This window comes from Camelus bactrianus, chromosome 7 (assembly GCF_048773025.1).
Source record: "Camelus bactrianus isolate YW-2024 breed Bactrian camel chromosome 7, ASM4877302v1, whole genome shotgun sequence".
Classification (NCBI taxonomy): domain Eukaryota; kingdom Metazoa; phylum Chordata; class Mammalia; order Artiodactyla; family Camelidae; genus Camelus; species Camelus bactrianus.
Window position 1 is genome coordinate 47,649,713 of NC_133545.1, and position 27,555 is coordinate 47,677,267.

General features: G+C 41.1%; 2 long non-coding RNA genes across 4 annotated transcripts in view; both read right to left on the reverse strand.

The window, feature by feature from the left end:
• Positions 1-9,811: 9,811 nt before the first annotated feature.
• On the reverse strand, positions 9,812-19,164 carry LOC141578159 (uncharacterized). Its single transcript, XR_012508177.1, has 2 exons — positions 16,581-19,164; positions 9,812-12,472 (listed from the first exon to the last, which is right to left on the reverse strand). It is a non-coding gene; the product is annotated as an uncharacterized LOC141578159 (long non-coding RNA).
• Positions 19,165-19,216: 52 nt separating this feature from the next.
• LOC141578160 (uncharacterized) overlaps positions 19,217-27,555 on the reverse strand; it is a 302,298-nt gene continuing 293,959 nt past the window's right edge. For all 3 annotated transcript variants that reach the window (XR_012508182.1, XR_012508181.1, XR_012508178.1), the window contains one exon: positions 19,217-26,414. This is a non-coding gene — a long non-coding RNA (uncharacterized LOC141578160). The remainder of the gene's footprint in view (positions 26,415-27,555) is intronic.

Here is a 27,555-nt window from a genome sequence, read left to right on the forward strand (position 1 = left end):
CATGTAGCATAATTTCTAGTACCTAGAGATATTTCCCATATATGTGGAATGGATGAAAGAATGAAACTCAATTATGATTTACCCATTTATGGACACAATCACAATTATAAATTGCAATTTAAGTGTCACAAGTAAAACTTTTCCAACAAATTATAGGAACTACATCCCTTATAGTGTCCAGTACAATATTTGCAAGTGGAAAGCATTCAGAAAATATTTCTTAAGTGAATTGAGGGAAGAATACAATTCTATCAGGGAAAAGGGTCTGATATGCATATCTCAAGACCTGCCTAACCAACCTTGGTGTTTCTCTAGGGCAGTAAGTCATTAGCCTGGACGGTGATACTTAATTTTCCGTATTATAGAAGTCCATGATATAAATATTGCCTCTATGTTGATATGTTTTGTCTCCCAAGAATTATTTTTATTGGGTGCCTCCTCCTAAAATTGCAACCTAGTGAGAACAAATTAATTCCATACAAACATGATATAATTTTCTGAACAAATAATACACTTCATTTTAAAAGACTAATGGTAAAGAAGATTTATATAATATAACACTACTGATCATTTATGTTAGCAATGAGGAGAAAGGCAGATACGTTGAGAGAAGTTGGGGCATTATTTGATGTAATCATGGTACTATGCTCTATGTCCCCCCAAAATTCGTATGTTGAAATCCTTATGCCCAATGTGAGGGTCTTGGAGGTGGGGCCTTTGGCAGATGCTTAGGTCATGAGAGCGAAGCCCTTACGAATGGGATTAGTGTTCTTATAAAAAACCCACAGAGCTCCCTAGTCCCTCTGCCATGTGAGGACACAGTGATAAGTCTGAGACACAGAAGAGGATCCTCACCCAAACACTTGGGCACCCTGATTTCAGACTTCCAGACTCCAGAATTGTGAGAAATAAATTTCTGTTGTTTGTAAGCCACCCAGTCTGAGGTCCTTGGTATAGCAGCCAGAACAGACTAAGACACATGGCAAAAAACAAAAACAAAAACAAAACAAAACAAAACCTGCCAGAAAGAATGGAAAGCTGGCTTTTGCATAGATGGGATATTGTATAAGAGAGAACTATTAGAATGCATTTCGTTCCTCTGAAATCTGTCCCCATATATGTGGGGTGCTTGTCATACATGCCATGCCTCTTGAGCAACTTTCAATAAACTGGAATAAGAATGCTTCAGAGTCGGATAATTGTAGGTGCTGTAATGAGAGGTCACATGATGTGCTGTCCACAGGAGAGCAAACAGAGCTCCATACACCTGGTCTGTACTTTGCCTCGAGTATCCTATGGGCTGGTGAGTTGTTCTTGGAAAAACTACTTTACTGTGTTATTCTTCATATTAAATTAGGGATATCACTACATTTTCAAGAAGTCTTTCAAACATTTCCTTAGAAACTATCACTAATTAAAATTATTTTACTTTAATTAAAAATTTGATATGCCAAAGCTGCTATAATATAAGCATTTTCCAAAAGATAACCTGGTTGAGAAATTTTCCTTGCAATAACTCACCTCATTAATATATTTATAACAATAGACTGGGCTCACTTTTAATACTCTATCCCAAGGTTTCTTACCCTTGGCACTAAGAGCATTCTGGACCAGATAATTCTTTGGTGAGGGGGTTGTTTTGTACATTATAGGATGTTTAACAGTACCCCTGATCTCTACCCACTTGTTGCCAGTAGCAGATCCTTTCCCCCTCCTCTCCCCAACCCCCTCAATTTGGGACCATCAGAACTATCTCTAGACATTGCCAAATGTCCCCTGGTGGTCAAAACTGTCCTTTGGTTGAGAATCACTGCTCTAGATTCTCAAGGTCAAAGTCTTTGGTCACCAAATAGCTGTTGCCAGAAATCAGAACAACCAAGGCTGTATCTTCACAGGATTAGAGAAAACCGTTATTTCATTTGTGTGTGTGTGATGTTAGACACAGCATGGTTATTTTAATCAGCTTACAGTGACTCAAAATGCAAGTTTTCCCATGATTTTAGGAAGATAAATCTAGATGCCTGGCATCCAGCACTAATCCCAGTTTTTTTGTACTAGATTATTCTATAATTATAGATATCACAATATTTGGAATTTACATTTCAATACTTCACCAAAGTTTTCATTAAACTTCCTTCATTTTGACTCAGTTAAAACTGAGCTAATTCAGTGTAGTGAGTGTTAGCTGACGTAGAAAGAGGCCACCCCCACGTTTGGCAGAAGGCCTGGCCTTATTTTATAACAGAAGAGAGATGTATGTAAGTTGCATTTTCAAATCTTTGCTGCCCCAGCTCCTGTCATAGATAAAGGCCTGAGTGGGGGCCTGTCGTACAGCTGTAACAAATGTCCAGTGGGCCAGATCACTTGACTGACCTTTCAAGGGATGGGTCTGTTCCAGTGAGGATTCCCCTGACGGCACTTGGGCAAACTCCATCTTGTCCATGTTTTCATGACAGTGTTCTTGGTGGCTCCAGCCAAGATCTTCTGACTTGCCATCCTCTACATTTCGCCCAATCCCAATCTCTTTGTGTTTTAAGTTTCCTGTCCCAAAGAATACCTCACCTCCAATATCTCGTTCTCTTCCTTTTAAAACACATGCCTCTCTATTGTTTAGAGAATGTCCTTAAGTTTTCAAAAATCCATTCTCCACTATATATCACATGAGTACAAGGAACCTGTATTTTTTTTTTCAATCCTTCCCAGGCTAAATTGGAGCCCAGCAGCACAAATGTTTCATAATTGCTACCAGAGAGCCCACTCACTAAGAAGGTGAGGACACAATGAACCAGAGGTCACCAGTGTCTTCTCTGTGCTAGAAAAGCCTGCCATACCCACTGAGCACCGGGAATACACCTGAATAACCCAACGGCTTCCTTTGCAGCTCCTGCAGGAGCAAGAAGCTCTTTCCTGTATATGCCTTGAGCTGGGCTGAAGCAGTCCATGACTTTCCTCATTTGCCGGGGCTACCAGGCAGTGCTTAATATTCCAGCGCATTCTTGTTCTCTGCAATAATGCTTACATCCTTCTGGGTGGGGATTACCCTGTTCCATGACGCTGAGCACAACCAACCCACTGCATCTGACAACTCAGCATACACCCCAGGGAGTTCCTGAAAGAATCAGGTAACAGAGCAAGCCCTGAGGGGGGCTAAGGCAACACTGAAGGACCTTAGGCCACTCCATCATCAGCACAGCCACTTTTGGGTCCTTCATGGGTCCCATACTGCAGACTGTCTGCATGGAAGGATGCAAAGGGTTGAGTTTGTCTTTAACTCATCTAGCTATCTAAGGGAACCATGAAGGCGAGCATGGGTCCACAGGGAAATGAAGCTGGAGATTTGTAAAATTACACATACACACCTGCCACCTATTACTTTGTGCTCTCAGGGCCTCAGAACTGATTTGGAATCAGTCCGATTTTAACTATATTAAATATCTTGTAATAACCTACAATGGAGAAGAATCTGAAAAAGAATACATATATATATATATATATATATATATGTTTATGTATAATGGAATCACTTTGCTGTACACTTTAAACTAACATTCCATTGTAAATCAACTATACTTCAATAAAAAAAGAGTCCCACGTTAACATACTGCTACATTTATACACCAAAGAACCAAATGGTCTAAAAATACCTTTGCAAACTCCAGTGCTCAGAGCCAAGAGATCTGTGATACCCAATTGTCTTTGGCAATAAAGAGTTTTATGTTCACATTGGCTACAGTGCATGGGAAACAAAGGAATCATAATCTTTTACAGCCTCCCATGCCAATGGCCTTCAAAGTGAGCCTCACAGCAGAGAGGAGTCATGAGAAATGACCCCTGTGGGTGATGAGAATTTATCCAGTAGGAGATATGCTGGGGAGGGGAGAGGAGCTCATTTTCCTGTTCTTCTGCAGGGAGGGAGGCAGAAAAGAGGCATGTATGTTTGCAAATTTGGGAATCACCTGTGTTGTTCTCTGGCTGGGTCTGAGAGTTACCAACCTAGAAGCAGTATTGGGAGATGAAACACCTCCAGACTCCTTCCAACTAAATCCTCCTTGGATGGGCACTTTCAGGAACCAGGTCCATAGAGGCCCTTGGCTTCCTTATACTTGATATTCAGGAAACTCCCTTCCCTGATTCCTTTATGGGAACAAGTTCTTAGGTTTACCTGGTAAGGATTCTCTCAGCAAGTACTTATTGGCACCTACTAAGTTCTAGGTGCTAGACATACAGCAATGAAAAAACAGACCACATTTGCCTTCATGGAGCTTACATTCTAATTAGAGGGCTAGTAAAATCCAGTGTTTTAAGAGCTTGCTATGGGCCAGGAATGGTTTTAAGCACTTTACTTGTATTATTTCAATCCTTACCACCACCCTGTAATATAAATACTGTTATTATTTCCATTTTGCAGATACAGAAACTGAGGCTCAATGAGTTGCATAAGTTGGCTGACACCATGGCTCTAGAGTTCAACCATCTTGACCACTTTCTCATCTTTTGGAGAAGAGTATGAACTTAATGGCAGGAGAAATGACGATGGCAAAGCCAAATTGTTCAGTATGAGTTGGGAGACTTTGGTGCCAACGTTGTAATGCCTAAATGCAGCCCTTTGAAATAGCAGTAAAGATGGCTGTCTTCTCATGCAGGCTGTACCTGCATCCAGGAGGCTGAGATGGAGAACAAGCTCCCTTGTTCCTTCTAGAGCCAGGTCAGACTGCACTCACTCTGCTTTTGTAAGTTAGTTCCTGAGAAATTCTCAACCAGGGAATCTAATCTGCTCATTCAGTGTTTAGGGAGTCAAGCTTTTGTTCCCAGCACCCAATCTCAGTCAAGACTCCCTCCACCGGAAAACCTGTTTGTCAGGAAGAAGAAGCCCAGCAGCACATAAAGTTTTACGTTATGAAGCTCACGGTGGAAAGAGTCCAGGAGTGAACACTCCCCAGCTAAACAATGAGCAGTTGCAGTAACAAGATGATAGATTCACACGTGCAAAAAAGAAGTCACCCAAACAGACACACACACTTCGCCATTTCATACCCAATCACGACAAGCAAAACAACAAAAATGGCCACAAATGGCCAGATGTATAAGTTTGCAGTGAGAACAAAGGCAGCTATAAATATTCCAAGGAGCTAATAAAAAGAAGATGAAGAAGAAAAAGAAAAACAACAACAACAACAAAAGAAAAACGGGAGTGGTTAGCTCTCCAATGTAATGGGCTCTATAAAAGCTTTCATTGTTAAGAGAGTTACATTACTAAGAGCTCTCTGAAGAAAGCTGGGTGAATGTGAAAAATTGCATGCAATAACCCAAGCCGAAAGATGATTATCAACCTCTGAGTCCTGTATTTTGGAGCAAGTCTGTGCTGCTTTTAGAAGATTGGCATTGTCATTAAAGAAAAGCTTGTTTTGTACGTTTCTTCCCATTCTGGGTAAACAGAAAGTCAGTAGAGGCTTCTCCTCTATGCTAGTCCATTTATTTGAACAACTATCTTAAAGATGTAATCCAATCTTATGTCTTTCCAAAAGTATAATTCCTGTGTGTGCTCTGCACCCACAACTTGCTAAACCAAGAATTGTGTTATTTCCAGCAGGCATTCCCTCCCTCCCCATCTGCCCTTCACCCCCTCCCCCATTCTTTAGCCATCTGTTTTGTTGTTGGATGTTAACAGGATAGTGGGTGACATTGAAGGGAGATGACCCATCTGCACTTCAACCATTCAAAGACTAGTCAATTAGAATTGGAAAAATTGGAAAACTTAAAAAAGGTTTTGGACATCATTCTCTTAGGCTATTAGTGTGGTTTTCTCGTATTCTCAGTTTGAAGGACCCTGCTCTGTCCTTTTCTGGGTGGATGGAGGCAGTACAATCTTCCAGAATGTTAGTGTCAGAGGGAAAAATGTGGTCATTTAGAAGATAATGTTGATCAGATGTTAATTGTTGATGTTTCTGAAATTCCATTTTATGCCATTAATATATTCTGGGATAATCATTGCCTTATTGTTGCTTTGAGTTTACTTTGATGGGGACTTGTCAAAGTTCCAGGTACACATGTAGGACATGACACTTGGTATAAACTCTTTGGAAGGGCCAAATAAAAGCAAGACTAAACTCATTTGATCAGAAATCAAGAATATGGCTTGAGTGCCTTTTAAAAAAGCTCTCCTAAATGTTTCAATTATGTTTAGATAGAACATGTGGCAACCTTCTTTTTACAGATTATATAATCAGTAAATTAAATTTCAATAAGTGGTGCTTTTGACTTGCTTTTGAAGTGGCAACCTGGCTTTTCCTCCCTACCGAGAACATGCTAGGATGCCCTGCCATTCCCAGCACTCATAGCAGCCCAGGCAAGTTGACCCTGAATCTTAAAAGTTCCTTAGCTCCATGGGAAGTCCACTTTTGACTTGTTGTCTTGTGTTGCATGAACTAGAACATTGGTAAAAATACAGAATTCATACACACCTTTTACATTGTTGAAACTATGTGGGAGGGAGAGATACTGATAAACATTGTCCAGGCTGTTGGTTTCTTTTTGAAACAAGCACAGAAGAGGCCATGTGAATGGAGTGTGCTCTAAAGTGAAGTAGAGAATACTCGTGTTTAATGAGTGCTTGGTCAACCAGGAGAGGGGCTCAGCAGGGGAGAAGGGCAGCAAGCACTCCTGACCAGATGAGTGAGATCTACCAGGAAACACAACTCCTCTTTTCCTCCATCTGGTATCTAATCCATGCCTCCAATGGAAGTCACCCGAGTAAGTATTTTGAGTATCCTAGATATATTTTGAAGATAAAACCGAAAGGATTGAATAAGGGTTGGAATACGTGGTATGATAGAAAGAGAGGAGTCAAAGATGACTCATATAGGTTGGACCTGAGCAGCTAGAAAGATGGACTTGCTACTTGCTAAGGGAAGACAGGGGGAGAATGACAGGGTTGGGAGAGAGGAATTCAGGTTGGGACATGTTTGATCTCCAAAAAGAAATTTCCAGTAGGCAGCTGGACACACAAATCTGGAGTTCAGTGGGAGAGGCCAGGAAAAATGGTGGACTAGGAAGTGCTTAACAACGAGCTCTGTCGTTGTTTCTCCTTTCTCATTAAGAAAGGGTTTCAAGAGGGAGGGAGTGTTCATCTGTGAAAAGCTACTGATGCATCAAGTAATATGAGAACTTAGAATAGGCCCCTGGGTTTGGCTAGTAACCTGGGTAGGAGTAGCCTCAGTGGAGGGGAGGCAACAGGAGCCCAGCACCTCTCACCACTACCTTCTTCTCAAAATAGCAACACCTGGAGGCAGAGGTGGCTTTGGCAGCTGCAACCCATAGTCAAATCTTCAAAATGCAGTTGGGGGCCTTTGAATTAGAGCAGATTTCAAAATCACATGAGGTCAGGACTGGAAGAAAATTGGAGAGATCTCTTGGCTTACAGTGGTTCCAAGCCTTAGGAGGAAGGAGAGGAGGGGACCAGTCTATGTCCAATCATTTGAAAAGGTATTTTAAAATCTATACAAACCTCTAGTTATTGTAATTGCCTCTTGTTTCATGTGACTGTGAATGGAAATAAGGGCCTTTTATCCAGGTTCACTGACCAACATCCCATTTCTTTCACAGTGCGAAAGTTGTACAAAAGTTTGGGAGGACGTTTTTGTTCTTATAGCCCGAGCAGGTGTCTCTGGCTCCCGCTCTGTTCTCATTTTTCTGTACTGTTTAGTACAACCGTGATGAGGGAGATCTAGGATACATTTTTTTTTTCCACAGGTAAGTCTTACCAGTGTTTATTTTTAGGCAATTTATTTCCAGGAAAATCTATTATGTATGCAGTCGTGCTTCCTGGCTAGGACTAATTTTCCTTGGCACAGCTCTTTGCTGTCCCTCATTGGATCATTCATTCATTCATTCAAAACATGGGAAAGAGGAATGGTTGTGGGCAGGAGGGCAGAGAGGAGAAGTTTTCCACAGGGAAAATCAGCAGGTGCAAAGATGAGGAGGCATCAGAGAACACGGCATGTTCTGGGAATGCAGCCCTTAAGTAGGGCTGGATAGTGCAGGTGTGGGATTGGTGAGCTATGAGACTGAAAAGGTATTCTGTGCCCAAATTCTAAGGACCTCATATAGGATGCTGAAAGGTTGGATTTTTTTTTAAACACAAAAGTTATTTCCAAAAAAGTGATCCAGAGAACTTACTAGTGGAACATTTGGGAACCATTAATTCATCCTGTCAGTTTATTGTCATCCATATTTCACTGCATCTTGAAATTCCTTCATAGAATTTAATTTTAATTGTTCTTTTAAAATTTCTCCCTCCTAACTCTTCTCTCTAGAAAAGACAAGACATAGTCCTTTGAAGACAATTTGCCAAACAAGGCAAATTAACTCCAGCATCACACACTGGAGTGATTCTGAGGTCTCCAAGAGCTGTGTTCTAAGGATTTGGCTGGATTTTTAAGTTATTGCCAAAAAGAAAGAACCTTTTCTGTTTCACTTTCTGCTGAGTCACTAATTAAATTTCAGTCCTAGATCTTCAGATTACAGGCTATATCCAGTTAGGGGCAGATTAAAAAAAAAAAAAGTCTTTGTCAACTCAGCCTTTGCTGCTAAGGGGCTAAAGGATCATCTGAAACAGGCATGAGGATGGGATTAATACATGGACAAAAACAGATGAAAAGGAAAATTTTTGAATTTAGCAGATATTTACTTTTCATTTTTTAAAATAAAGCTAGTAGGGTATAGCAGTTCTGATTTTTTTTTTAATTTATTTTTTTTAATGGAGATTAAAAAAAATAAATACTGGGGATTGAACCCAGGACCCTGTTCATGCTGAACACGTGCTCTACTACTGAGATTTACCCTCCCCTTGCCTTTTTATTTTTAATCAGGTAGAACTTCTTATGCTGGGAACTGTTGCAGGGAACCCTAAAGTCCTAAGCTGAGCCCAGCAGGGTAGAAATGCAGGAAGGGGCAGGCCCCCTCTGCCGTCACAAGGCGCCAGCGGAGGGTGGTGCCCGTGGGTCAGGTGGGCTTGCTGGATCCCCAGAGCACGTATGTTGACATCTGTCCTCAGAAACTGTGAGCAGTCAAAGTGGGTGTGGAAGAAAAGGTACAATGGAAGTAAAATCTCCCCTTCTGTCCGCCTTCTCTCTGTGCCAGTGATAATGTATCTATCTTTTGGGAGAATGTCAGATTAATCACATTATTTTGGTATAAGTGCTCCTTTCTGTAAAGAATCAGATCTTCAGGGCAGTGGCTCTCTGTTTTAAACAGCTTACAAGGCACTTGGAACAACTGTTGTAATTCCTGGCAATGTCCTCAGAGGTTTTAAAGTCAGTGGGTCATTCCTCTACCTCCCTGATATGATCCTGACATGTGGACACTTCTCAGACTGAATTCTGAATCCCATTGCCTTAGGGAGAAGAATGCTTTAGAAGTCACTTTCTCCTTGATTGGATGAGTATCAACTCCGGGTTTCATAAGCAGGCTTAGCCTCCTACCTGGGTGTGTGTGTGTGTGTGTGTGTGTGTGTGTGTGTGTGTGTGTGTGTTTTCTGGGGAAGAGGTGGCAGGGAAGAGAAGAGAAAAGGGGAAAGAAAATCCGAATCTATACTCATTCTAAAAGTGAGGAGAGGAAAAGGGATGTTGCCAACTGGGGCTACCCTGGCTTGGGAGACCCAGCATCTATCAAGATTTGAGATAGGATTTCAGAGATAAGCAGCTTCCCGGAGGTTTATGCTGATTGATACGCTTCATTGTGTTCTAAAGCTTACAGAAATAAGAGGAATACCAGCTTGATAATTAGCAAACAGTCAGGAAATCTTGAAAACATATGATATATAAGTGGATTTATTAAAAGCAATCATGATGCCCATCTTTCACAGTTCAGTGTTTCACCAGCAAGCATATAAAATAAAGGGAAAAAATCCAAGATTTATTTTCACATTTCACATGTTCGGTTTAAATGAGACTATTTCATAACTAAGCAGTTTCTGTGTCTCCCTGGCTATGGGAAAGTGTTCCTTGAAAGAGGTACAGGATACCAGAACATATTTCATTTCTCCTCCACCTAATGTTTCCAAGCTTAGAGGCAACACAAAAAGACATGGCAGTGTACTGAAGCAAGGGATTCAAATTAGCAACAATCCCAGGTGAAGCAGGAAAATAGAGGAGACTTTTTTCTAATCTTCCTAACTTAGTTTTTCTTTGAATTTTCTCTTTCAACCCTCCACTAGATATCTAAAACCCTCTGCTTTCTCTTTCTCTTTATGAAAAAAAAAATATGTACTCATTTATACTCACATGTAAATGACTAGTCATGTTTCATTTATTATATCTCCCACAGGAGTTCCCTTTTGGACACAGTTCAAGAAGACTTGAATCAAATGGGAGACAATGCTAAGCATCAAATTAAAAAGTCACTGATCTGGTGGGGAAAATATTTTCTTGGGCCTTAAAATGACCCCCCTCACTACTTTCCTGAGTCACACAGTTTAATTATTTCAGCTTTCTGCTCACCAACTCTCTCGTTCAACTCATTTATAAAACACCTTTCCACTACTCAGAGCTACTCTGAACCCATTCCAGCAGACAGGTTTTCTTTTCTATGCACAAATGAAACAAAGAGACCAGTAAGAAAATAATTATGGCCAAGAAACTAAACTTGAATAGAGTAGCTAAATTATACTGGAAAGGAAAACTTTATACATACCTGAAGCCATAAAGGCTGAAGGCCTCATCATGTTCATCTACACAAGTTCACTTGTTGAGCCGCAGTAGAATATTTTGTTCATAATGAGACCTTATTGGGTTTAGTTGCTGTAAGCTTTTCAAGCTTCTAATTATGGTGTTTAGAAGACAATGGAGACAGCTTAAAATAATAAGAATGCTGCTAAAACTAGTAAGATTGCTGCGGTGTTACAAAGAGAAATGTTGGCTCTCTGTGTATAGTATACATTTAACCTGTCAGCAAACACAGAGCATTTTACAGGTAAAATGTAAAGGATGCATTTAGGAGCCATCACATGAATGATGAGGTTTCTCAGTTTGCTTTCAAAACGAGCTGCTTACGTTATAATACTAGTTTAATATAAATTAGAGTTTATCCTTTTGAAACCACTCACAATTTGCTGCTGTTAGGCCGCAGGTCATTATGATGCAAAGTTAAAGGTTCCTGGAACATAATGTGATTCAAGCCTGCAGTCTTGTTGCCATGTCTGATTCAGCTGAAAATGAGAATTATCGTGAGAGCATTTCCTGGTCTTTGACCCTTTGTGTGAGCTTTTTAAAAGCAGGGTTTATGCATAACACTAACCTCATTCTCAGACATTCAGTTCTGACTAATATTAGCTGTCTTAAAAGTCTTAAGTAAATTGAAAACTGTTTAAAAATACCTCATCCCAAGTTTAAAAACAGTGGGCTCTTACCTTCTGATTTCCTTCCTTAATGTACATAGAGATTTGCCTGTGAAATGGTTGAATGATAGTTAAATGTTTTAAAGGAAAAGAGAGATCTTTTCTTTCTCTGCTACAAATGTCATCAGGCAACACAAAGGACAGTTGTTTGAAAATCTCCAGCTATAGCTGATGGGGAAAGACATGACAATAATATGAAAATAACATACATGTAAGTATGTTTTCTGTGCCAAGCTGTGTTGCACGGACTTCGAAATAAACAGATTTGCTTCATCTTGACAACAACCCTACCATTAGGACCCCTATTTTGCAGCTGAGGAAACTGAGGAGCAGAGAGGTTAAGTAACTTGCCCAAGGTCACGCAGGCCAGTGACAGAGGGGAGATCTGAAACCAGGAAACTTAACCTCCACCTTTCATGAGAGATGGTTTGAGAGGAACATACCTGGATTCCTGAGGGTTGGTATGACACAGAAAAGACACATCTAAAACAAATTCTATGATATACGGAGTTTGGGGCTACCCCTCTCCATAAACAACAAATTCATAAAACAGATGAGAAATCTAAGGTTTTTTCTTTTTAAAAAAGGTCATTTAGAGTCACAATTAGAATACGTGAGATTTTGTAATAGCCTATACTGAAAAAGAATGTATATACATGTATAACTGAATCACTGTGCTGTACACCAGAAATTAACACAACACTGTAAATCAACTATATTTCAATTTAAAAAAATTAGAACAAAAAAGAAAACAAACAAAAAAAAGAATACATGAGATCTGATAAAATATCACACACATGAACATTGTACACCTGTTCAGAGTAGGGTTCTTCCAAGTTTGTAATACTACATCATGGCCCAGGAGGAGACAAAGGACCAGCATGAGTGCCTTAGCTGGTGGGTCTTAGCTGGGTGGGTCTTAGTGATGAAGACGATGAACAGGAAGGGGCCGTGTGGCCACTGACACAGTTCTTCTGCTCTTTCCACACTTTTCCAACTTTCTGAAGACACACCTTGTACAGGAGGTAGTATGTTGGTTGAAATCATAAGGAGACAGACGGATCTGAAACAGACTTAACCCTGTGTTCCAAAATATTGTCAAAAAAAAAAAAAAAACAAACCAGAAAAAAGAAAAAGGATCAAAGTGAAACAAAACACAGTACCTATGAACCTTCGGTTTCCCAAACACCTGTCCTGAGGCTAGGCAAAGAAGCTAATTGGTAGGAGTTGTGCTTGCCAATCAGTCTGAGAGGATTTGCAAGGTGAGGTGGAAATCCCCCCAAGCCTTGGAAGCTCCGGAAAATCAAGGCAATGAATAGATCCCCAGGGGCTATTCACGGAGGAGTGTAAAGAACATCTTCTCCTCCTGCCAGGGATGCTGGTGGGTATTGCAAGCTTGGTAAACAGACCCAAGAGCATTCTAACAGTTGCATGGAATTATTGGTTGTCCCAATTGCCCCTGTGCTTATGGGGATATTAGCTTGGGAATTCCTGCCCTCTGCAAACAGGAAGATTGGAGTATTGGCTCTGACGAAATTCTACTTTAAAGCCAGGTGTGTAAAACATTAGATGTCTAGAACCAAGGGTCAGCAGTGCATCGCTAGAGCATCAGGTACATCCCCCTGTCACCAATTCCCTTGGGGCAAGGAAGTCTCAAGTGCCCAAGTATTACTACCCCAGGGAGCCAATGTACTCCCTGCTCCTTCCTTCACTGCCACCGTAAAGAAAGCATCCCAGAAGGGAGCTGGGGGGACCAGAAAAAGCAAGTCTGGAAAAGGGAAAAGATAAACAGCTAAGGAAAGAGAGATGGATGGTAGGAGGTGAAACAATAAAGAGACACAGTCTCAGGAGAAGCATTTTTAGGGATGCTTATATATGAACACCCGTATGACGCTCACACACTCCGAAGAGCACTGGACCAGAAGCTGAGAATTCAGATTCTGTCTGGGGTCCGGCACTTCCCTGACATGTGACCTTGAGAGAGTCACTTCACTTTTTTGAGCCTCAGTTTGTTGTGAACTGCTATAGTGACACCAGGCAGCAGTGTTGGGAAAATGATGACATATTTTACGAATATAAGTGTCTGAGGTCAGGTTCTGGGAAACAGATGATGGAAGTTTACAAGCAGGAAGTTTATTGCTGTCTCTCAGGACCAGTACTTTTGGGGATGTGAAGAAAACAGGACTGCACAGAGGGAGGAGTTGAACTGTCACACAGCTGCGAGAGGCCTCGGTCCGCCCCACCTGAGCTCCAGCACAGAGAGGGCCCTTCAGCTGTCCCACATGGAGGCCTGGGGCCTGGAAGGGAAGGGGGAGGGAATATGTATCTGGGGAGGGCAAGGCTGGTGTGATGGTGATGAGTTTAATCCTAGTCCTAATCCCTTGTCCTTTAGGGCACTGGCAGTCCTAACCCCTCCCCTTCTGGTGCTTGGAAGTCACCTCATTTAAACTTGGCTCTTCTCCTTCCATGTCATTCCCCTCCCTCACCCCTCTGCCTTCCCTGAAGGAAGAGGAGAGAAGGAAACAGAACCACACCCTTCGTGGTTACAAAGAGAGCCACCTCCAACTAAAGTGTATTCCAGTTTTATACTCCTGGGATGAACCAGACTTTCCCTGCAGGTTGCCCAAAGGGACGGGGGCCTCATCTTGACAGAGGTCTTTCTCTTAAGCCAAAGACAAAAATGATTAGACAGGGAGTCAGCTGAGAGCCATCAGCAACAGAGGCTATAGATGCCAAGCTGGGAGAATGAGAGTTTGGGTGGTGAGAGAGGCAGGTGCTCAAGGGAGGGCACTAGAGCATCCTCCAGGCGTTAGAATCACCACCACTAAGAACATTTCATACTGGGGCAGATGGAAGCCTTACAGCCACCCAGTGTCCATGAAGAGGAACAGGCTTTCAAATCCCAGATCTTCTACTCTGTGCTCCCAGGCTTCAGTTTCCTTGGCTGTCCACCAAGTTCCTGGGAGTCAGCATGTCTGATGCTCTGAGGGCAACCATATATGAGTTCTTTTTATCCTATGTCTTCCAAACTGGACTTACCAGAAACTGTGTGAACAGCAGGAGTCACATTGGTATATGCTTTTCTGAAAGTCTTGTGTGTAGTCCACTTGCCACATTACATGTTAGAAAAACATCTACCAAAAAACATCTACTAGAGACAAAGAAGAGTTTTTTGGGTTTTTGTTTTTCCATTTTAACTCTAAGTTGCTACTAATATTTGTCCTTGGGAAGTGGGAGAGAAATGACAGCTGCAGGAAAGATTTAAGACTATTCAGAGGGATTGTGACTGGAACAGTCAGGGTAGAAACTTCAGAATTTGGAAATTCTGAAGTTGTCCTTGGCAGTCATTTTGCTTAAGAAAAAAATTTTGCAAAGAAACCACATTTTCAGTAATCTTTAGGAACTGGGGCTTTTAATTTCTAACATTTAAAACACACACACACACAGCCCACATCATAACAAATCTTACTTTTATCCCTTCAAATCTGGTCACAGCAATTCCACTTGTGGGCATATATCCAGAAAAGATGAAAACTCTAATTCAAAAAGATACATGCACCCCAATGTTCACAGCAGCACTATGTACAATAGCCAAGACATGGGAAGCAGCTTAAATATCCATCAACAGATGATTGGATAAAGAAGATGTGATGTAGTGGAATATTATTCAGCCATAAAAAGAATGAAATAATGCCATTTGCAGCAACATGGATGGATCTGGAGATTATCACATTAAGTGAAGTAAGCCAGAAGGAGAAAGAAAAATACCATATGATATCACTTTTTTTGTAGAAAATATGATACAAATGAACTTATTTACAAGCCAGAAACAGACCCATAGACATAGAAAACAAACTTATGGTTATCAAAGGGGGAAGAAGGGAAAGGATAAATTAGGAATTTGGGATTAACAGATACACATTACTATATATAAAATAAATTAACAGGGACCTACTGGGAACTATATTCAGTATCTTTTAATAACTTATAATGGAAAAGAATATGTGAAAGAATAGATATATAATTATATATGTGTAACAATCACTTTGCTGTACACCTGAAAAACTGTAAATAACTATACTTCAATTAAAAATATCTGTGGTCAAATTCTCCAAATTGGAATATGTGGACCCATGAATACCCTTGTCCTGGGCTTCTAGGCAAAATGGCTACCCCAGAAACATCTCCTCCTTTTGGGGGAAGAAACTTCTGAAAATATTGGTCATTGTACTTTAACAATATTGTACTTACTGTCTTAAAATTGAACTTGGGTCACTGGCTGGAGTGTGCGTCTTTCAAGTTCCCAAATAAAAACTCACTTCACATGAATTTGATTCAGATGGAGCAATGGGAGAAATTAATTAGGAGTGATGAAGCAGTGAACAGAGGGTGGGGGATGGGGAAACAAGGAACTATGGGAATACCCAGTGTGGGATGGGGAATAAGGAACAGGCACAGCTCAGACAGGGCATCGTAAAGCAGAGCCCTGAGAAGCACCACTGTCTCATTTTCCCCAGTTCATATCTCCTGCCACTCGTCTTAGAATAAGGGAAAGATACTTCTGGCATGGGCCAATACAGGTATTGCCCACAGATGAGAAATACGAAAAATTAAAGTCTTATGGAGATACAGCCAGATACCCCGATCTGGCATCATAAAAGCATCAGTGGGCTCTCAGGGAGCCTAACGCAATGTCAGAGTGCACTGAGCAGCCGGACTAAGTCTGATCCCCAGTTGCCACGGCAGGCTCTTTCCACTGATAGTGATGGACGTCGGAAAATTGTCCGATGCCTGCTTTACAGCATCTTCATGTCTGATGGGGCCCGGTAATCTGCGAGAAATGAACTTCAATTGCTTCTTCTGTGGGTGCTAAAAAGTTACTTTGACATCACTGGAGGGCCCTGGCAGAGCACATGTCAAGGACCTGTAGGTCTGTGGGACTGAAATAGCAGCTGTGAAATGAACACTTGATACTGTATATAAATTGAATGATCAGCTGGGTGATTTTAGAACTACCTGGGTGGAATTTATGTGTCTTCTGGATGAGATGATGGTTCTAGGCCAGTGGGAGTACCTCTGACACACAGGACAGTAATCAGTGCAAGGTGGGAGGGAAGCTGGGCGGGAACAGGCGGGTGAGTGACTTGACCTTGACCTTGTTCTTTTTCACTCCTCTCTTCCGACTCACCCCATAGCATGAATGCTGGAACTAGCAGCTGCCTGCTTGCTGTGCAGGCTCAGGGGATGGCTGAACGTCTGCTGTCTGTGAAGGTCAAGTGCTTCTTGGCATCCAGGTCCCCAGTGGATTGGAGGGGTCAGAGAGCGAGCTTGTGAATTTACAGCTTTTCCCTGGAAGAGCAAGTCATTACAGGTGATGATCAAGCAAAAATTCCTAATATTCATATACTCATCTCCAACCTTTTAATTTACATCCTAGGTTTTCAGAGAGAGAGAGAGAGCCAACAGACATGGAGAAACATGCACAGAGGAAGACAGAGACTGAGATGGAGGCACCCACTCAGAAGGGGGGGAGAGGAGAAGGGAGGGAGGTGTTACAGAAATATTACAGGTAGGAAGGAAGGGAAGAGGAGAGAGAGAAATGGAGAGACACACAGGTAAAGGGAGATTGGGAGAGACATCAGCAAGGAAGGGAGAGCTGAACATGGAAGAAAGGGAAAAGCAGCAGAGAGACCAAGAGGGGCCTGATGGAGGTGCAATTCATGCTGTTACTCAAATGGCCACTTTCATGTTAAAACACTCGTAACTTCCTCTCTTCCATAGTTATCTTTTCTTATCTGTTCTAATCGGTGTTAGTTTGTCTCTTGGTGAGGATAACATGATGCTTTTCTTGGTTTCTAAGTTACATTCACCACTTACGACAACAAACACAACTGGAATTACACTGACATTGAAAAAAAAATTAAGATAGCATTAGGAAAAATGGAAAGAGAAAAAAAGGAAAGATGAAGGAGAGAAAATCTCACCGACCACCCAGCATTCAGGAAGCTGAGAGCCCTTGGTTAGTACTCCCAGCTTTGAGATGACCTGGAGGTGACTAATCTGATTTCTCCCAGAATGGTCAGATGTTTATAAACAATCTCAGCATTCAGACTTATGCCTGGAAACCAGCTTCACTTGTAATACCCTACTGGATCCTGAGTGGAAAATGGGGGGAAGTGCTACTCAGGGAGGAAGAGGTGACCCAAACTCAACTCTGATTAGAGGGATTCAAAGTTGCTTCCAGGGCACAGGGTGGGAAAGAACTTGTTGAGCATCTTCTATTTTCTGCACCAGTCCTACATGTTTCACATACATTCTGTCTCTTAAATCCCTATATTACCCATGTGGGCCTAGTATTCTTTTAGCTAACTGAAAATGGTTAAGACAAATAGATGCATATCTTTATTTGCTTGCCATTCTTTGCACTCCAAGAAGCATGAGCTTCACCCTCACTTATCAAGTCATTTAACAAGGAGAATGTATGAACAAGGCAGAGATAATCTTTAGTTTAGCCTTGGATAGTTATTTCCATGCATCAGAGAAGAAATTATTGAAACAAATTAATAACTTGCTCATTGCCAAGTACAGGTAAGCAATAAAAAGACAAGTTCAAAAGGAGTCTACTCTATTTTGGTAGGTAGAGATTCTCAGGCATATCTCAATAGAGTCACCAGAAATGGACTCCAAATCTAAATTTCAGAAAAGCTTCAGACTTGTGGGGCACATGTGCGCTGCCCCCAATAGGCACATGCAAACCGGCATTTGCTGGCATAACACCGGTACTCATGCTCATAATTACTCGGTTTGCACGAACTAAAAATATTTCATTGCACTGTCCTACCAGACAGGCAAAAGTTGTGGATCTTGGGGAATCAGACTCACCCACTTTGAGCTCAAAGTGGAGCTTTTCTATTTTACACAAATAACACTGAAGTCAAACCTCATGGGCAACCTAAATAGATGCATTCCCTGGGTTTTGCTTCCTGAAGGAAGAATGCATATCAAGATTTTGGGTTGCATGGACAGGGTGCTATGACATCACTTAGTTAGGTCTGCCTTAGAGAGGAAATCAGTTCGTTTGTTCATTATTCATATTGTACGCATCTCACTTCCTTAGGGTTAGCATCAAATACATAAACAGCAATAGCAATGTGTCTATTCCAATTCCATAATTGGGAAAAATAAGATGCTTTTTTACAAGGAGCTTGGCAGCAAGCAAATTTTGAACGCTTGAAAGAGCAAAATTATGAAGACATTTGAACCCAAAGTGCTCTCTCTTGACGTAAAAGAGGTAGAACCCAACACCAAGATACTTCTTCCAATTGCCATATTAATTGATGTGTATGTAAGAAAACACAAGTAAACACTTGTAAATATGTCAAATCGGGGCTTACATTAAAATTTTGTCCTTTCTAGAGGACAAAGCCATATTTGGGCCTAAGATAACAATGTCAGATAACTGGACATAACAATGTCCTGTTTGCCAACTGAAAGGACAAACTTCCACATTTACATCTACCTCTGATTCCAGCTCAGAAGCCTGCACTGGGGAAGCCACCTTCTGCCTGTGTGCCTTCCTAATACAGGGGCTCCACACTTGCAAAAAAAGTAAAAGTGAAAAAAAAATTGTTGACTGTAAAAATAAAATCTGATCATTAATTCCCAGGAATGGTGAAACGCAGGCAAGAGAAAAACTGCTCAGCGCACCTCCCAGGAGAGGCCGGCATCTGACGATTTTCTCTGATGAGCTATGCAAAGCTGATCGCGGTCAACCCCTGCCCCCCCCCAACCCCAGCCCCCAAGTAATGAACACACAACCCGGACAGATCTCAGAGCTGTACATACCTTTCTCCGAGCAATTTTAACTTTTCCCATGTCCATTAGGCCTTACAGCCTAATCTTGCGCTGCCAATTGCTCCCATGGTGAGATCATTAAGTAAATTATTTTAAGATCAAACACCCTGCAGTGACAATAGCGTCCCATGTAAGGTAAATGCTTCAAAGGCCCCCCTTTCAAATTACAGCTCTCCGGAGTTATTCATCACCTCTCCGGAGGGCTTGCCCCGCCATTACTTGGCTTTTTGCCGCAGGCAAAGGTAGCACTGCTAATTGGCCTCTGTAACAAAACTGACCTGTGGACAGGATAAAACTTGTTTGGAGCTTAGAGACAAAAATTATTCAAGGCTAAAAACACATGAATGCCCCAGCTACGTCACCAAAAAAAAAGGGGAGTGAATGAATGTCTTCCCCTGCCTTTCTTAATGTCAAAGAATGTTCTCCTGGCGCGCCTGGGTCAGACAAAAGCTCCTGCAGGTAGCCCGGCCCAGGGCCGGAGCCTCAGGGATCCTTTCTCCTCGAGTTTTTATCCCTTTCTCTGGTCTCCTCTTCGTCGTCCTCTTTTTCAACTCCGAGACCAGGAGTTCCATCCTTTGCTTTGGTCCTCGGCCACCCCTCCCGGGGGATGGCCTTTGATCTCCCAGGATAATAGCAGATGGAACCATTTAACTGCTTCTACAGGTGCAGAGAGTTTACTTGACAGGTTGGGGCTTTTTTCTAGCACATTAGCCGGGCGCATACAAATGGGGTTTTTGACAGACTGGAGCAGGTAAAATAGTACCGAGGCTCCACGAAAGTGCGCTCACACCTGCCGGGATAGTACAATTGGAAAATGCTGCATACATTGAAGACAGGTAAAACCTTGGAGTTCCTTACGGAGTGCTTTTTTCTTTTTTCTTTTTTTCTTTCTTTTTCTTTTTCTTTTAACAACTTGAGAAGGTGATGTGGAGTGGGAGAGATTCTCCACTGAGTAAACAACAAATGAAGTCCTTGTTCTCTGCTCAAAAGAAGCAGGGTTCAGGCAGGGGGATTTCAAATCGGGGCTCCTGCTTGAGGGCAGTAACACTTCAATGATATTCACTGACAGCTAAAGAGAAGTGGAAAATAAATAAAGGTCGTTGCACTATTTCTCCTTTTGCTTCCCCCGAGGTTGACTTTCCTCCCTGCTACTTGCCTAGTCCACATTCTTCCTCTCCAGGCGAAAAGACAGTGATAAAGAAATGGTTCCTATATGATGGAACAGTTTTTCCACTGAGAAAACTTTGGTAACCAGCACAGTCTAGGGATGGGTAGTAGCTGTCAAAGGAAGTTGCTGGGTTATTTTAAGCACTTTTTTTCTATGGAAAAAGATTATTTTGGTAATTGGCAAGCCCTTGTTCAGTTAGTCTTGGTTTTTTTCTAGAAACATATCAGGTAGGATTTTTTTTTAACTCTTCCAACTTGAATACATAAATAATCTTCTTACCACAAAAGTATTCCAGGACATTCCTTGTGTGAAATGGTACGTTGAGGAAATTTAAAAGTTGCACCAAATGATGTTATTTGATGATAGCTTTTCCTTTATTTTCTTATTTTACATATTTGTTTGTGATAATATTCTGTTATCCAATTAGACTGTAAACTAACAATTTAGAAGTAAAGTTTTTCTTTTTGTTATTTCTATTTTTGCTTAACAGTTTCAAGGACATTACAGTGGTAACTACTTATTCTTAATAATCTTACTAGGCACTGCCATCAATAATTTATGGTTTCTTGGGAAAGGGGTAATCCTTTCCTCACTGTGCTTCCAGCCTGAGTAAGATGAAACCTTTCTTTTCTTTACCTTACTCCTCACTGATGAGATGGAAGTGCCTGTGTGCAGGGACAGCATTTACAAAGTGGGACAGATGTAGTCCATTCTGTACAAAAAGTGGGCTCCTAACAAAGGTGTGTCTTTGAAAGTCACAGCATTTCCTCCACCCTCTTAGAGCAGACTTTGTATCTAGAATTTGCCAGACCCTCCTTCACTGAAATCTCAGTCTTGGCCCAGCATTGTCTAGTATAAGATTTTAGAGAACACTGAAGCAAGTCCCCAGGTTTTATAGAGGAACTACAAATAAGATGAGAAGCTGAGGCCCAGAGATACAAAGCAAGTTCTCTTCTACAGACTAGATTATATTTGTCTGCCATTCAGTAAGTTCTTCCAATGTTGCTGAGTGCCACAATGCAGAAAGCACTAGGGGGCATGCAAGGATGAACAAGGCAATCAGAATGAGGCCCAAGAAGCCCCTCCCTAGAAGCACAAACACACACACACGCACGCACACGTACACACATGCATGTGCACAATGTAAGGATTATGGGTAAATGAATAATTATTATTATTTTATACTTATTATTGTATACTAAGCACTAAAAGTTTGCTGTACATAGAATGTGACAGGAGCCCAGAGGGAAGACTAACTGGCTCTTATGGGGGAGTTGGTGACAAGTTCACAGAGGAGTGATTGTGAACAATCCAAGATTCAAAGACACAAAGGAGTTCAAACTGTTTGGAAAAACATATCTTGGTAGGTTATAGGGTGTCTTGGAGGAAGTCACATGAATGAGCCCTGGGTGGTATACGGCAGTCATTGCCTGTTGTAGGTGAGGTCAAGTTCAGCATACCTATTCTCACGAATGGCCAGGTAACACTATCCTAAAAACTGTATGAAGTATGACCATAACATGAAAGTCATTCATTGTCTGAGCAAGTATGCTAGAGCTTTCTGAGTCACACAGAATGTCTTTTCTTTGAATGTTTTGGGAATTGCTTTTAGAGCTAGCTAACGTATTTTGAGAAACTCCTCAATGGTGGCTTATCTATATTTTGAAAATGATTTTGACTTTAGAAAATAATGAAAACTAATTTGAAACTAAGTCTGGTGAATAAAAAAAGTGTTATCACTTTGTTGAGGGGTATAGTTTTTGGAGAAAAACTGAGCTGTAACTATAAAACAATAAGTCAGATAGATATTCTTATGTAGTATAGGAACTGTTTCTAAAAGGCAGTGACAAGAATACTTGGAACAATAATTTTCAAAGAGTAAATACTTCCCACAGTAACTAGTTTAAAAGTAAATAGATTTGAATGTTAAAAATAATCAACTGTATTTCTTTAAAATGTGTTTGTCTGACTGTACAGTCTCACCTTGGCATGTCCACAGGGCATAGATTATACCCCTAAATGGGCTGCGCTCTCATAAGCTATGGCTAAGACTGAGTGGTCCCCGTATTCTTTCTTCTCTTCTCTGATGTGCTAAAATAGCAATTGCAGGTTATTATGATCTTGTGACTAAGTTCTGGCTGATGGAATATTGGGGAAGTGATGTATGTAATCTCCAGGTTGTCTGTAGAGGGAAGGAATGTGCCAACTCTTTCCTTTGTCCCTTTCCCACTAACTAGAATGCCCACATGATGGTGACGAGTTATCCCTGTGCTGTGCAGGTGGAGCCAGTAATCCAAGAATATAGACAGAGAATATGGAGGATGCCTACCTCTGAAACTGTGGAACTACTGTCCCGGTCCTGGAATCCTAATTCTGAGATAGTTTCATAAGGGAGATATCGACTTCTCTGTTGTTTCTGGGGGGTCTCTGCATTCTGGGTCTTGGATGTAGTAAACTGAATCTACATCATAACTAATAAATAGTGGTGGCTTGAACAGGAGTATATGAAATGCTGAGAACAACCATTACCAACACCAGAAATGCAATGAAAAGGATCTAGTCTAATGAGGGTATGGTGTTTGATGGCCTCTACGTAAGAGTTGGAACCAACTGTGATTTTGTCATACAGGGGACTCTGCCATCAGCCTTTTACTGAAGCTGAACTTTCTTCCCCCTCATATTACAAAAAGTATCTACAATGCTATGATTTTTTTTCCCACTGAAAGATGCTGTTATGTGTCTGGGATTATGATTTTAGAAATTATGAAAGTGTACTGGGGGAGAGTGGTCATAGGCAGAGCATCAACTAGTTCTAAACCCAGACTGTCAGGATAAGCTAAGCATTCCACGTGGGGAAGGAAAGGGAGGGAGGGAGTCCAGTAGACTGTGCCAGACTCTTGATGGGACCTGGTCGTTACTGCAGGTGCTCTAGCTCTACCTTCCTCAGGAAGCAGCTAGAGCTCAGAGGGCTGAACAGCTTGATTAGCTCAAAGATTTGAAACAATTTGTGCAAGATCATATGTCTAGCAAGTGAACAGGCTGGAACTCAGACCTACTCTGCTATAGACTATATGCTGTGTCCCCTCAGCCTCCTGCCCCAAATGCATGTGTTGAAATCCTAACCCCCTCAGTGTGATGATATCTAGAGGTGGGGCCTTTGGGGGTGATTAGGTAATGAGGGTGGAATTCTCATGAATGGAATTAGCGCCCTTATAAAGGAGACCCCAGAGAGCTCCCTTGCCCCTTCTGCCATGTGAGGACACAGAATGAAGATGGCCATCTATGACCCAGGAAGAGGGCCCTCCCCCGAGCATGCTGGCAACCTCCACAACTGTGAGAAATAAATTCCTGTTGTTTATAAGCCACCTAGTCAGTGGTACTATCATTATAGCAGCCCAAACAGACTAAGATACACTCTGTGATGGGACTATGCCACTAAGATACCATCTTCTTTTGGTAAATGTTTTTACCAATTTACTTGATCACATAAATAAATTGTATGTTTGTGATGCTTGTCTAATTGAAACAGACGTATCCCTGAGTCATTCACAATTCCATCACTTGATTGTATTTTCCTCTTACCTAACGTGTTCTTTGCTTCTTGTCTCTTACCTCCCTACCACTGGAGTATAAGCCCTGGTTCCCTGCTGCTGCGCTCTCCTGCCCAGAACCTTACCTGGACGCTGTAGCCGCTCAGTCATTTGTGGAGTAAATGAATGATCAGATGAACCGAGGGAACTGCCACCACCACAATGGATGTTCAGAGCTGCTATGGTATTCACCAGCTTTCCTTGTCTGCCTGTGTGTTATCTGTCGTAGGGAGGCCCGCAACACAGGAAAGCTATGTGCAGGCCATATCTCAGGTGCTATTCATCTTGTACAACTAGTTTGACTTTCACACCATCCACTTCCCACTAGTGCTTTTGCAGACTACCCCAAAGCAGCATCATTTTGCATCTTTCTAGCAAATTGTCCTGAACAAGAATCCTTAGGTAATGGCATTAATCCCTGAACTTCAGTGATGTGCCTTGTTGACTTAAAATGAAGAGCCTGCCTGGCTCCAGGTGGCTGATACAGGCATGTTCCTACATTTTGCCTGGCACAATGTACATCTATCCCCACTCTCCTCTCACAGAAGAGGATTCTGACAGATGGAGGGCAGTTTCCAATGAAGAAGGGTCCTTACATGGTTCCAGAACCTCTGAGCAGTTAACTCAGCCTCAGAGGGGAGCTTAGACATCTGATATACCAAGAAAGTCTATTGCCAATTTGCGCTGGCAAATTGTGTTCCACCAAGGGGAATTAAACCAGTGTGTTGAGAAATTGCAAGGTAACTGCTCTTTTCATTAGAATACATTAGAAATGTAATAAAATGCTCAAGATTTTAACAGTGTGTAAAGATCACCAAATTAAATTCTAAAAGTCTTTATCTCCTTTCCCATTTATGTTCTTAAATACCATTAAATTTTGAATCATCCTAGGTCCCTTTCTCCCCCTTTTAACCTAACTTGAGCCTGATGGTCACATTTTGAAATTCCTTAGGATATAGTCCTTTTAATGCTTATCTTCACTTACTTTGTGGCAATTTTATTCACTTGTTTAGTTTCAACCACCATCTATGTGTTGGTAGTTTCTAAATTTATATTCTCTGCTTAAACTTCTCTCATGAGTCCATCCCGTATATCAACAATCCACTTGATGTATTGACTTAGATGTTTCACAAGCACTTCAACCTCTAAATCTCCAAATTGGGAACTTAGAATCTCCCCTCATCCCCCAAATCTGCCCTCTTGTGTTTCTGGCTCATAGATGGCACCTCTGAAACACATGGCTCAAGCCTAGAACCCCAGAGGTCGTTCCTGACTGCACATCAAATCAATGTCCAAATCCTATTGTTGTCTTTCATATTCCTCCTTAATCCATCACTTTCTTTCCACCTGCAGTCACTTCCTTGGTCTAATAATGTCATCCTTCTGGTAGACCTGGTTTTTTCAGGTAGAATAACCTGAAACATTAATTATTAATATATTATATCTAAAACCCTGCTTGTGATTTTCCCTGAAAATTCACTTGCCTTCTTTGAATCTCATCTCCACATGGCATCCGGTTATCTTTTTCAAATGCAGACATGTTTAAGTCACTTCCCTGTTTAAGGTCTTCATTGCTTTCCACTGCTCCTAAGACAAAATACAGAAGCCTCACCGTGATGAAACGCCCTGCAGCATCGGCCCTGCCTAACATAAGCCTCACTCGGGGCCCTCCTGCCCATGCTGTGTACTGGCCTGTCCGTGCTGTTCCTTGTAATCCAATGTTCTTCCTGCGCTTCTTTGTCTAGTTAAATCCTGAGCACCTTCCAAGCTTCAGCCCAAACATAATTTTTCTTAGGGGAGCCTTGCCTGGCCCGGACCCCAGAAAGTTAGATTCCCCATGTGTTCTTGTTCATAACTCTTGCCCCCTTGTTACTGTCACATCCCATACCTAGCTCAGCGTGCAGCCCTTGAAGAGTCTTAAAGACATTTGGTGAATCAAAGTGCAAATTGTCACAGGCTGGAGTAAGCCAGTCATTGCTATGTAATATGTTTAATGAAAACAGGGAAAGTAACTCAGATTAGAGGGATATGTTTTTGCAAGTTGTCAGGTATATGTTGCTATCTCATGTAATGTGGTAGTACGCTATTAGATAGGGCTGGGAAAGTCAATAGGATGAAATAACCATTTAGAGAACATAAATGGGCTAAAAAAAAATCCCTTTTGCACATGCATGCACATACACACAGATGCAGCAAAGCAAACAAAGAAACACTTAGAACTATATCCAACGAGAAATATGCAAGATCTGTGTTTTTTAAAACCTTGAAAAAAATCAGAAAACTATAGGATATACAAGAATATTTGAGTGAGTGGAGTGACATACCAAGTTCCTGGATAGACACCAATCTTGTAAAATTGTTGGTCCTCTATCAAATCAATGGCTTTGCAGAGGGATCTTCTAAAACTTACCTAGAAAAATTGAACAGGCAAGAGTAACCAATAAAATATTTTAAAAGAACAATATGGCAAGAGTACTTGCACAAGTACTAAAACATAGTCCAATGGCAAATAATTAAATGGGTGAGATAATAAGAATTAACAAATAGAACAAAGGAATATAATAGACATCCCTGGAATAGATCTGCATATGTATGGAATCTTACTGTGTGCTAAACACAGCATTTCAAATTAGTGAGGGAAGTAATTTTTTAATTGCAGTACAGTTGATGTTCAATATTACATGTTATAGGTGTGCAATATAGTGATTCACAATTTTTAAAGGTTATACCCCACTGATAGTTATTATAAAATATCAGTTATATTCCTTGTGCTGTACAATGTATGCTTGTAGCTCATTTTATACATAGTAGTTTGTACCTCTTAGTCCCCTGCCCCTTTTTGCCCCTCTCTCCTTTCCTTTTAGGAAGTAAATAAGTTTTTAATAAATGTTATTGGGTAATTGTTTAATTACCCAGAATCATTAACACAAGATCCTTACCTCATTCTACACCAGATGCATTAATTACTAGTTAAAGATAAATTATGGTACCAAAGTCAGAAATTATTTAAGAAAAGATGGACAGGTGTGACTACACAAAATTTTAATCTTCTATCAAAACCCGCCATAAACAAATTTCAACATCAAACAATAAACTGGAAAAGCATGATAGCAAAATGGGCAAAGATGTTAAAGGACAATTTACAAAGGAAGAAATAAAATAGTCATAAACAATATGCTTGATTTCACTACAGCAAATATATTCACATTAAAACAAGATACCTTTCTGACTAACATGTCTGTGAAGATTAAATTGAATGATAGCATTTGCAGCCTCGTGCGTTTGTGGAATATCCGTTGTTCCTGACACAGTTATGAAATGGAGACTGTGCAGCTTGCCCCTAACAGCTATCCACCATGTCTAGCACAAGCTGGCACACAGCAGTTGTTCAATAAATGTTTGTTTAAATGGATGAGTACTTTTTAACGTTTTTGTGGGTTTCAGGAAAACAAGTTCTTTCAAAAACTCTTGATGTAATTAATGTGGTATTTGGGGGTGGTATTTAGGTAATAACTACCAAATGTCTTAAAAGTTTGTATATGTTTTGAATA